Source organism: Dermochelys coriacea, chromosome 8, assembly GCF_009764565.3.
Source record: "Dermochelys coriacea isolate rDerCor1 chromosome 8, rDerCor1.pri.v4, whole genome shotgun sequence".
Taxonomy (NCBI): domain Eukaryota; kingdom Metazoa; phylum Chordata; order Testudines; family Dermochelyidae; genus Dermochelys; species Dermochelys coriacea.
In genome coordinates, this window is record NC_050075.1 from 71,135,958 (window position 1) to 71,147,741 (window position 11,784).

Sequence of the window (11,784 nt, forward strand, 5' to 3'; positions counted from 1 at the left end):
ACCGGAGGACCTGAGAAAAGGGGAAGATGACCCGGGATGTGAGAGGGGGAGGCTCTGGGAACTGCTAGCTGCACCTCTAGAGGGTGTGTCATTGTATTTTTCCTATAATTGAGCTACAGACAGTGTACTAGTAAAATAGATACGTTGTTATGAAAGCATTGAGCCAGAGCCTCTGGTCTGTCTCAGCTGTGCTCAGTGCAGGACCCGTGGAGACACCCAGGGCCTTTACACCAACTTTGTGGCCCTGGGTCTGGTTACTTGCTGGGGACTGCTCCAGTCCCTAGAGTAAAAAAAACAAAAAACACCCAAATGTTGTTCTAATCAATTTCTGGCTGCCTACAACCCCAAGGGGCCATTCCAACCAACAGCCAAAGGAAACCAGAGTGCACAGGTTCCCTGACTGTGTACCTTTCCCCAGAATACCTCCTGTGCCAGGGATCAGGAGGAGTGTAGCTAGTTCTTTGCCACCCAAGATTTCTCTTATTGGAGAGGAATCCCCAAGTATCTGGGGAAGCTTGCTTTCTGACTGCTTTGCTCCATGAGAGAAGCAGTGAAAGGTTCTCTTCTTTCTGCACCTAGCAACATTTGACAGCAAGTACATGTCCCACTGCACCCTGCCTCACGCTCTGTCATCACACCAACCATGGTGGCAAAGCACATTAGCTTACTGCTTTTTCTAAAATGATAAGCAGTGAAATGGTAAATTCTAACATTTAAACTAGGATCATTAGACTTCAGATTTAACACTTCATTGAGATGAAAGGGGCACTTCCTATCTTTAGAGTTCTTGTTTCAAGCTGTCTGCAGACTTAGGCAGACATCATTCACATTTTATTAGGTTTTCTTTGCCACCATAAGGACTAGAAATATTTTGCTACACTAAATATTAAATTTTGGGGCACAATTATGTGGCAATTTCAGAAAGAAGGGCAACTAAGGAGCAATTTATGTAGGCCTATAATTACATGAGACCCTGCAGATATTGAACCTAATGCTAATTTAGTTTTACTGAATAATGGATTCTGTTGTTTTGGTGCTTTCTCTGTGCCTTACGGAGGTTTGGACCTGGATGCAAGTGAGATGTCTGAAATTAAATCCAGACAAAACAGAAGTGATGCTCATATATAAAGGGTTTCTTCTGTAAGCTCAGAAGGGAATTGTATCTGCACCTTCAATTCAGGAATGTAGCGCCATCCTTTCCCGCTATGGGTTGCTGTCTCTGTATTCACCAGACATCTTTATGATCCTGGATATATAGAGAAAAAAAGCATCCAATTCTGTTTTACTCCTACCTACCCATTTGAGGCTGACCAGGAGACCGTAAACCAGTTGGCTACCTAAAGATGAATCAAGTCACCCAATGTATAATCAGAGTATAACCAGCAAAAAGGTATCTCACTGCCTACTTTAAGGTACTGTATGTACATGAGTGACTCCTCCCACTTTGCCTCTGTCTATGTGAGAGTGAAGCAAATGTCTCCCTGGCACAATCACTTGGGAATCTGAAATTGGCAGCATTGGGTGCGTTTCTGTTTTTGCAGAACATCATTGGGCGGGGTGTGTTTTTGTAAAACTAAAACTAGGTTTGAATTCAGTTTTGGTTTTGGATTCACTGGCCCAGTTTCAGAGGTGATATAAAAGGTTATACAAAAGTTAGATGCCTATGCAATAATGCAGACTTTGGTACACTTACTACCTTAGGGCTGGTCTACATTACCGTGGTAAATCGATCCAACTTACGCAAACTTCCCTTACGCTTCTTGGGAGATGGAGTACACAAATCGATGGGAGAGTGCTCTCCCATCAATTTAGCGTGTCTTCACCAAAACCTCTAAATCAATACTCGCTGCATATTGCAGCAGTGTTGATCTACCAGCAAGTGTAGACATACCCTTAATCCTCCTTGCAGCCTTTTACTGATGAGAGTGTGAGTGGAAGGGAGTTCAAGCTGGTATAACCTATAGGCCAAGGAGCAGGATGATGGTGTAAGGTTAAATAGTGTACAGCCTACTTTAACTTGAACCTTCCTACACTTACTTGTGAAGCCTGCTGTAAAATGAATCTAAATTGATGTAAGCACATACGGTGGAGCCAGAATGGAAGAGAGGAAAGCACACTAAAGCACTCTGGTTCCCTCTGTGAACTGCTGGCACATTTGAATATAGCTGTCAATAATCATATTAGATAATTCAGCAGCACATTGTATATCAGGACCAATCATGTCAGCAAATCTCAGAGTCTGACCACAATTAGCTGACATGATGATGTATGCGATTTGTCCTGGCCCACACTGACTGCTAAACTGTGTTCAGACTCTAGGTCATCTTTGGTGGTAACTGTTCACACATAGACCAGGCTTTAGGTCCAGAAGTTGCTTCTTTTGCTCCCTTCTGGCCTCGTGGCGTATGGTTACACCAGCTTGGGCCATGGCTACACTTGTGAGTTACAGCGCATTAAAACAGCCCAGTGCACTCTAACTCACGACACGTCCACACTGGCAAGGCACATAGAGCACTCTGACTCCATTGCTAGAGCACTCCTCGTACTCCACCTCAGCGAGTGGAATAACGTTTGATGTGCCCCCGCTGGAGAGCCGCAGTACCTGTGTGGACGCCCTGGTCTGTTAGTGCGCTCTGATCTGCCTCCAGAAGTGTCCCACAATGCCTGTTCTAGCCACTTTTTACAAAAAACTGGACATGATACTTGGGGGTGACCCCACCTCCACTCTGAATACCACCATGGACACTTCAGAGCCTAGTCCAACAAGGCAGGAGGAGGAGGAGGAGCGAAGTGGGAGTGAGGGTGCTGAGGCGGAGGCAGACACCACGGCATCCCTAGATGCATGAAACCAGGAGCTGTTCTCAAGCCAGGAGGAAGGTAGCCAGTCGCAGCGGCCGGTGCTTGGGGAGGGACAAACACCAGAGGAGGTTCCCAGTAAGCGACTTTTATTTTGGGAAGGAAGTTATTCGGTGCAGGCTCTTGGGGTGAGGAGGGTTAAGGTGTTAGGGGGCTTATTCCTTCACCCACTTACTTCCCTGGTCCTTCTCACATGAACGGAGAGCAACAATACCCAAAGTACAAAGGTGCAAACAGTTTCCTTCCTTAGTGTCCCCCTTCCCAGCTCTGACACCACAGAGCCTTACACCTGTTTCCCTGTTCCCATTCCTGCTCTTAGCCAAACATGATTCCAATTTCCCCACCCCCATTCCCTCTTCCCATTCCCCCCCACACCCACTCTCTTCCTGATTGGCTGCAGACTATATAGTAAAACTTGAGTTCTGCTTAGCTATACCTTAACCAATCATTTTCCTGAAATTTACCTAACCAATCCTAACATATTGTAACATGATTATTAAACCAATTATATCCCACCACCTTGATTAGTTTACACCCAGCAAAATTAATTATACAGCAGACAGGAACAGTCACAGAACCAGACAGAGATTATACAGACAAACAATAGCAAAGTGAGAACTATAAGGACAACACAATACAGAAGTGAGGATTTCACATCCCAGCTATTGATAAGTGAGTTCTTGCCAGACAGGATGCTATCTAACTAAGTTTCCTTTTACATCTTCTAGGCACTTCCCTTTCTCTGGAGGCAATAGGCATTATCAGGACAGGGTTGTATTTCTAACAACCCAATAGCACCTTATTTCAATGTGACTAGATTGGAATGTGAGGATGTGACCAGTCGCTTCCCAGCTTATGGCTGCCTCTGCTGCTTAGCCAAAGGCCTTAGCCTAAGAACAGAGCCTCAGACTGTCACAGTAAGAGAAGGACCTTACGCTGGCAGACAGTGATTTTGATTCTTTCTTTTATACCTCTAGAACTAGCCAAGTGATAAGAATACACCTAAATTCTTAGAGTACAGGCCTTTACAGAGAGGTCTGAATATCTATATCCTAACATAGGGCTGCATGCATGCCTCGATGCGGACTAGGGCATTGATGTGCTCTCACATATCGCGGTAATCGGCCTCAGTGATCTCTTCAAAGGTCTCAGCCAGAACTTGGGCAATGCGCTTGTGCAGGTTTTGTGGGAGTCAGGCTAACATGTCCGCGGCACTGTGCTGTGAGGGGCTGTGACCATTGCTGCACATAGGCAAGCTGCATATGGGCCAGGGAGGAAGCCACATTGTAGTAGAAGACCCTCCATTGCTTCCCAGGTCACCCTTAGCTGCGAGATATCTTCCAGGATGAACTCCTGTGGAAAATGTGGGGACAGTGTTCAGTATAGGGGTCCCCTGCAGCTGTTAGCTCTCCCAAGGCACAGAAACCCAGAGGATAGCACATGAAAGAATCAGTCCCCCTTGACCCTGTGCTTACTCGCCATTTTGGGTCTCCGGTGGGTTATGTGTGCTCGCTTTGGGATGGCAAATTATGCTATTGTGTAGACTGTGCTTGCCCTGCTTAAGTACGGGAGTATTGCTCTTTCTGGTGTGAACAATGCTGCCTCTGTTAAGTGTTGCATTTTGCCTTTACAGATGCAACCTTGAGATCTCAGCTGTCCATGTTATCACTGGCTGAGAGGCTGCAAAGAATCATGAAGAGGTCACACTGAAGCAAAGAGAACATGCTGCATGAAGTCATGCAGCACTTCCTTAACGAAAATCAAAAAGTGCAGGAGTGATGGGAGAGCGAAAGGAGGGTCCGCCAGCAGAATGCAGATGGCCGGCACTAAAGCATGGAGCAGCTGATAAGCATCGTGGAGCGTGAAGTGGACTCGATCCAGGCGCTTGTAGCGATGCAGGAGGAGCACTACTGAGCCCACCCCCACCCCTGCATCCCTTGTCCCAAAACTCTTTCCCTTGTGCCCCCATGTCACCTCCAACCCACTTTCCCCAACATCCAGGTTCTTATTGCCACCAGCTGCCTCCAACACCTGTAGCTTCACCACCCAGCCCTGAAAACTATGACCCTTACCCACTGCACTCAACCCCCATCACCATGCAGTATAGCCATCCTGAAGTGCAGCACTCATTGCACAGCACTCCAAATTGGAAGGCCGAGTATGATAACAGGACATATGCAAATCTGTGATTGTACCGTTCCCCACCCCAGCCCCTTGCCCCTTCTGTTTCCCAAGCAGTTGTGTTTCTTTTCAATAAATGCATTTTCTTTTCAATAAATGGATTTTTTTGCTTTGAAAACATTATTATTGCATAAAGTAAAAGATACCTTAGCCCAGGAAAGCAACAGCCACTGCAAGTCAGTGTATCACATGTAGCAAACACAGATTCCTACTAAAATTGGAACCACTGCACTTCACTCCTGTGCAGGGCACCACATTTTACTGGTGGCTTTCAGCCTCAAATTGCTCCCTCAAGGCATCCCTAATCCTTGCAGCCTTGTGCTAGGCCCCTTTAATAGCCCTGATCTCTGGCTGTTCAAATTCAGCCTTCAGGTGTTGAACCTCCAAGTTCCATATCTGAGTGAATCTTTCACCCTTCCCTTCACAAATGTTATGGAGGGTACAGCACAAGGATATAACTGCAGGGATGCTGTTATCGGTCAGGTCCAGCTTCCCATACAGAGAGTGCCAGTGGCCCTTTAAACAGCCAAAAGCACACTCCACAGTCATTCTGCACTGGCTCAGCCTGTTGTTAAACCACTCCTTGCTGCTGTCAAGGCTGCCAGTGTAGGGTTTCATTACCCACGGCATTAAAGGGTAAGGGGGTCTCCAAGGATCACAATGGGCATTTCGACTTCCCCTATAGGAAGTCTGGAAGATCTTCTGGTCTGGGAAAAAAATCCTGGCTTGCAGCTTCCTGAACAGGCCAGTGTTCCAAAAGATGCGTGCGTCATGCACCTTTCCGGGCCAGTCTGCATTAATGTCAACGAAATGCCCACCGTGCTCCACAAACACCTGGAGAACCACAGAGAAATAGCCCTTCCAATTAACGTACTCGGAGGCTAGGTGGACTGGTGCCAGAATTGGAATATGCATCCCATCTATCGGCCCTTTGCAGTTAGGGAAACCCATTTGTACAAAGCCAGCCACAATGTCATGCAAGTTACCCAGAGTCATGGTTCTTCTGAGCAGGATGTGATTAATGACCCTGCAAACTTGCATCAACACAATTCCAACAGTCAACTTCCCCACTCCAAACTGGTTAGCGACTGATCAGTAGCTGTCTGGAGTTGCCAGCTTCCAGATTGCAATAGCCACCCGCTTCTCCACTGGCAAGACAGCTCTCAATCTCGTGTCCTTGTGTTGCAGGGTGGGGGTGAGCTCATCACACAGTCCCATGAAAGTGGCTTTTCTCATCCGAAAGCTCTGCAGCCACTGCTCATCATCCCAGACTTGCATGATCATGTGATCCCACCACTCAGTGCTTGTTTCCGGAGCCGAAAAATGGCATTCCACGGTGATGAGCATGTCCGTGAATGCCACAAGCAATCTCGTGTCGTATGGGTTACTCAAGTCGATATCGTCGGAGTCCTCACTGTCACTTTGGATCTTAAGGAATAACTCGACTGCCAAATGTGACATGCTGGCGAGACTCATCAGCATATTCCTCAGCAGTTTGGGCTCCAGACCTGCAGACCAAAAGGGAAGACAGAGAGTGCAGTACAAAAACCATTAAAAGATGGCACCAATTGTGGATGGAAGCAGAGGGTTTGCTGGGATGCGAACCAATGCATCACGGGGTGTTGGGACAGGACCCAGAATGCCCTGACCCTCCACCCCTTTCCCACAAGCCACAGCGCCAGAATGGAAAGAGGTGCTCTGTGGGATAGCTGCCCACAATGCACCACTCCCAATGCCGCTGCAAGTGCTGCAAATATGGACACGCCAGTGCGCTTGCAGCTATCAGTGTGGACAGACTGCAGCACTTTCCCTACTGCGCTCTATGAAGGCTGGTTTAACTCAAAGTGATCTACATTTGCAAGCGTAGCCATGCCCTTAGTTAATTTGGATGAATGTTCCTGCAGTGTCCTCATGCAGACAAGAGAGGTGTTGGGTGGGGAAGGGGAAGTGAATATTATGTTGGTAAGTAGGTGGGACTTTAAGGGCCAAATTCTGTTCTGGGCTATTTCCTATGCAATCTCACTGCAGTAAATGTGTTTGTAAGAGGTGTAAATAGACCAGAATTTCAGTAAGACTGAGTAAGTCTAAATGAGTATATGGCTCTGTCTACATTATGGAGCCTGTTCTGGCATAGCTGTGCCAGCATATCCCCCAGTGTAGAGGCAGTGTACACCAACAGGAGTTTTTCTGTTAGGACTTGTCTATACATAAACCACTATGGCAGCACAGTGGCATTTCTGCTGCTGCATTTCTGTAGCACTTTAGTAACAATGCTACCTATGCTGACAGGAGGGCTTCTCCCCTCAGTCTAGGTACTCCACCTACCCAAGAATTGGTAGCTAGGTTGACAGGAGAATTCTCCCCAACGCTATCTACAGCTGATAGGTCGGTTCAATTACATTGCTCAGGGGTGTGGATTTTTCACACCGCCGAGTGATATAGTAATACTGACCTAATTTTCTAGTGTAGACCAGGCCTCAGTGTAGGAACACCACCTCTCTGAGTGACATTGGCTACATTCACAGAAGCACTCTGCCATACGCATAGCTGTGTCTATGCTGGGGGTTTTGTCAGCACAGCTATGTCGGTCGGGATGGGGTTTTTTCACATCCCTGACTGATGTAGCTACTACGCCGACATACATTAAGTATAGACCAAACCTAAGGGAGCATAAGTAATTGAAACATTGTTACTGTTGGATGCTTTTTAAGGAGGAGGGTAGAAAGTGTAAGTTATACTAATTTAAATGACTTCTTGACATGCACAAATTTCAGTCAGTTTTTAAATCAAGGCAATTGCAAAATTAAGCTTACTATCTATTTGTTACTGAATTAAGATAAATCAATATTAGAAGAACTGGATGAACATTTTAACAAATATTTTTCAAATGTTTTTGTAAAAATAATCTGGGTTCTTTTTGTGCAGCTCATAGACTGATTGACATATTTAAAAAAACCTGAGATTTTGAAAAATAATTTTTGCAACAATATTGGAACATTTTTCACAAAATAATTCTGCATTTTTCAACCAGCTGTAGACATTAGCCACTCTCTAGTTGGTTTAAGAGTCCATACAAAGAGGCTGTATTGGTTTTTTTTTCTTTTTTTTCTTTTTTACTTAAAATTCAATTTAGTTAGGCTTCATGTACACTTAAACCTTACACTGACAGCTGTGTTAGTCAGGGGTGTGAAAAATCCCTGACTGACATAACTATGGTGACAAAATCCCCAGTATAGACACTACTACGTCTATAGAAGAATGCTTCTGTCAACTTAGCTAACATCATTTGGAGAGGTTGTGTTCCTACACCAGCAAAAAAACTCCTTCCATCAGTGTATGCTGTGCCTGCAGTTGGGGGCTATGATGGCACAAGGTGTATAGTGCAGACATAACCTTAAATTGGTGTAATTTCCTGTTTGCATCCTGCGCCCTTAGTGTCGCATCTGAATTTTGCCCACAGTCTATATATAGGAATTTGAAATATGTAACCCTTCAGGGTTATTCCACTCAGCTGAGACTCCCAAATTAAAAAATAATTTCCTGTCTCCCTACAAATAATTCTTCTTGTACTCCTAGCCTAGAACTACCAAGGAGTAACACTTTTAAACATAAAACCCAGCATCAACAATCCAATACATATACATTATATGTCAAGATCATCTCCTATAGACTCAAAATCCTCACTTTAACAAAGGAGTTGGTAGTTTACTTTCAGGGGAGAGCTTAATATTTTCGGTTTCTATCAAAATAACTTCTGTCTCATTTGTATAAAGTGCCCAGGTCTCTCCCGCATTGTTTCCCTGAACCCTTTAGGCAGATATAATATTACACAGCAAGAGACAACACATTGATATATTTCTGCTCCGTCAGATTACTGGGCTAGATCATCAACTGATATAAACAGAGCTCTGCCAATTTACACCAACTGAGGATCTGGCCAAAATATCCAATGCCTACTTTGCTGGTACTTAAATAAATCTAGAGGTATATAAATGCATACAAGGCATTCCCCAAACAATCGTAACGCTGACTCATAGGACACAACACTTTACTTCTCCATTCGCACAAGGTAATTAAAAATACTTAAAATAATTTCAGAGTATAAATTACCAACATATTAAACTTCAGCACCCTTGCAGCTAAGTATATGAACACTACCCTGCAAGGTTAATTCCACATATGACTTATAATGAAAGAATACCAACACTTCAATTATGAACTGTTTGCACATTATACAACCCAATTAGGTATTGACCATTGATACAGGCACCTCTTTTTCATTTAAAATAAGTTAGAAGTTATGTGACTAGAATAGACTAGAATAGACTAGAATAGCAGGGGCACCTAAGGGAGAAGGGGGACACTGTAAGCAAAGAATTGTGACCTGGAGAAGATAGGCTTGTTTTGTGACTCACCCTCCATTTCCTGCGTAGCAGAAGGTTACACACAGCTGGGATTTGGAGCATCCATTGGTGGAGGCACTGGGCTGGATCTCATATCTTTGGCGGCTGAGCTGAGTTCTACAGGAACAGAGGGGAGAAGCTTCAAACTGAGAGCTACTGTGCTATGTGAGTCTGCAACCGAGTACTTGTGAGCTGCTCCTGTGGCTGGCTGCATTAGGGGCTTCTGTGGGAGCAGGGATGGAAGGCAGGTGACTTTCAAGTAGTCACTTGCTGCTTTACCCACAACTGCAAGGGAGAAGGCAGTAGGAAGAATGGCTGATTTTCTCTGTTCTGCACCCGTCTAGGCTAATCTGGGGTCCCTAAAGAGTATTGCCAGTTTGGAAACTGGATTTGGAGCTGCATTCTGTCTATAGCTCCTTGCTCACCCTTGGGCCTCAGCGCACTGTGCTACTTGGGAGTTCTACAGCTTCCCTGCTTCCGTACCACCACTACTATCCTTCCTAACTCAGCTGGTATGTGCTTCACAGTTTCCACCTTCTTAACCAGACTTAACTTGTTTGGCATAGGAAGTACACGGTAATTCTGAGACAAACATTGGCCTCCTAGGTTCAGAGGATGTCATAAGATGTACACTCAGGTAGCTACTAGCTCCTTTATAATTCCACAAGGATGCAAATTGGGCCGGGAGAGCAGCAATCAACCTGGGGAGTCTGGCTGAGAACGAGTTGACTGCTAGCAGACAGGATGTTCAGCCCTTCTTCATCCACCTGCTGAACACTTCTCTAGATCAAACTTGAGAGCATGAACATTGGAAATCTGCAAGCTCTTCTTTGAGGACTTTAAATGCCTGCTCATATTTGTCCTTCCATCCAGACTTGTAGGGCATTTTCTTCTTCCTCATGTTTGAGGAGCAGTGATAAATGTAAGGGGACTGTTGTCTGCTTACAAAACTAGTGGGGGTGTTTTGGTTGGCTAGCTGCAGAGAGAGTATCCCAGAATGGGGACACCCTAGCCCCTGTCCTACGTGACCACAGCAGGGTTGGGGGTCGAGCCTCCCAGGAATCCTGGGCCCCGCCTTGTTGGGGATACGAGGACTCTGCCAGACAGGAGAGTGGAAGAGGAGTCCTCAAGGGCAGGGAGGCCACTGGGTAAAGGAAGTGGGAGCGAGGACTCAGATCCTTTCACTAGCCCATTTCACCAGGGTAGTGCAGAAGTCAGGAAAGTTCCCCACAATAGCGGGACCATTCCCCTGCTTACATAATGATGGCATTCCTCACAAAACTGCAGTGGTAGCTGCTGTCCCTGCGCAAACCTTCATCTGGCATTTAGTGGTGGATATGGGCCAGTTTTTAAGAGTCTCTACCTTCCTGGTTCCAGTTTAGATTATCCACTCCCCATGGTGTGTCCTATATGTGCTAGCTCAGCCATGCCAAGCTCACGTTTTTCTATTTTGAGCATCAGGTCCTGCTGATAAACTCTGTCCTTGTGTGTGTTAAGAAAGCATCCAGTCTCTGACTGTACATGGCTTTGTTGTCTTTATAGGCCATTGCAAATTTTTCCAGACCTGTCAGCACTCCATTAATCAGCCTCCACAATGTAGCTAGCACATTCTTCATGCTGACAGACATCATCAGGAACCCATGTGATCTAAGTTCATTTTACAATAGCAGACTATAGCCTGCATCCCGTCTTTGGACCATAATTGACTTAACATTCTAGACCATCCCCAGCTTCTCCTTTAAATAATCTATTCTGGGTATTGGAAAGGCATCTGCCACAATGACTATTCCTTTTATGGTAACTCCTACAAAACAGGTGTATCCATCTGGTTTCAGAACCATAACTAGTGAAGCCAGGGGCTTTTTGATGGCTCAGTGACCTTAGCTGAGTTATGTCAGCTATTACTATTATTATTCGTCAGGTGACAGCCTGTACTCAGCACTGTACAAGATACAAATATAAAAAGAGGCCTTGTCCCAGAAGACTTACAATGTAGAAGATGGAAACAGAAAAACAACAGGCAAATTTCCCCTCATAATTTAGTATTATAAGATTTCATGATTGATCATCTATTTAGTGTCCTAAGTCTTCGGTATTCATGTGATTTGCACTCCAGTTTCCATGTATTCAGCCACAGGCTTGGCCCAGTGTTTCTTCATGGACTGTTCCAAGAGGAAGTGTTTCTGCGATGAATTGATGGTTGAAGTTCAGGCCAACAAGCAGGTCCTGTACCAGGAGCAGAGGGACTGAAGACTGTAGGAAAGGCATGCCTACAGGCAAGAGGACTGGCTGAGGCTCGCTGCACAACTGGAGGACAGGGTTCCAGCATGGAAGCAAGTACTTG

The 11,784-nt window shown here is 45.4% G+C and overlaps 1 long non-coding RNA gene across 1 annotated transcript; it reads left to right on the forward strand.

The window, feature by feature from the left end:
* Positions 1-2,487: 2,487 nt before the first annotated feature.
* On the forward strand, positions 2,488-8,918 carry LOC122455486. The gene is made up of 4 exons (XR_006273706.1): positions 2,488-2,604; positions 2,784-2,790; positions 6,960-6,970; positions 8,908-8,918. It is a non-coding gene; the product is annotated as an uncharacterized LOC122455486 (long non-coding RNA).
* The last annotated feature ends 2,866 nt before the right edge of the window (positions 8,919-11,784 follow it).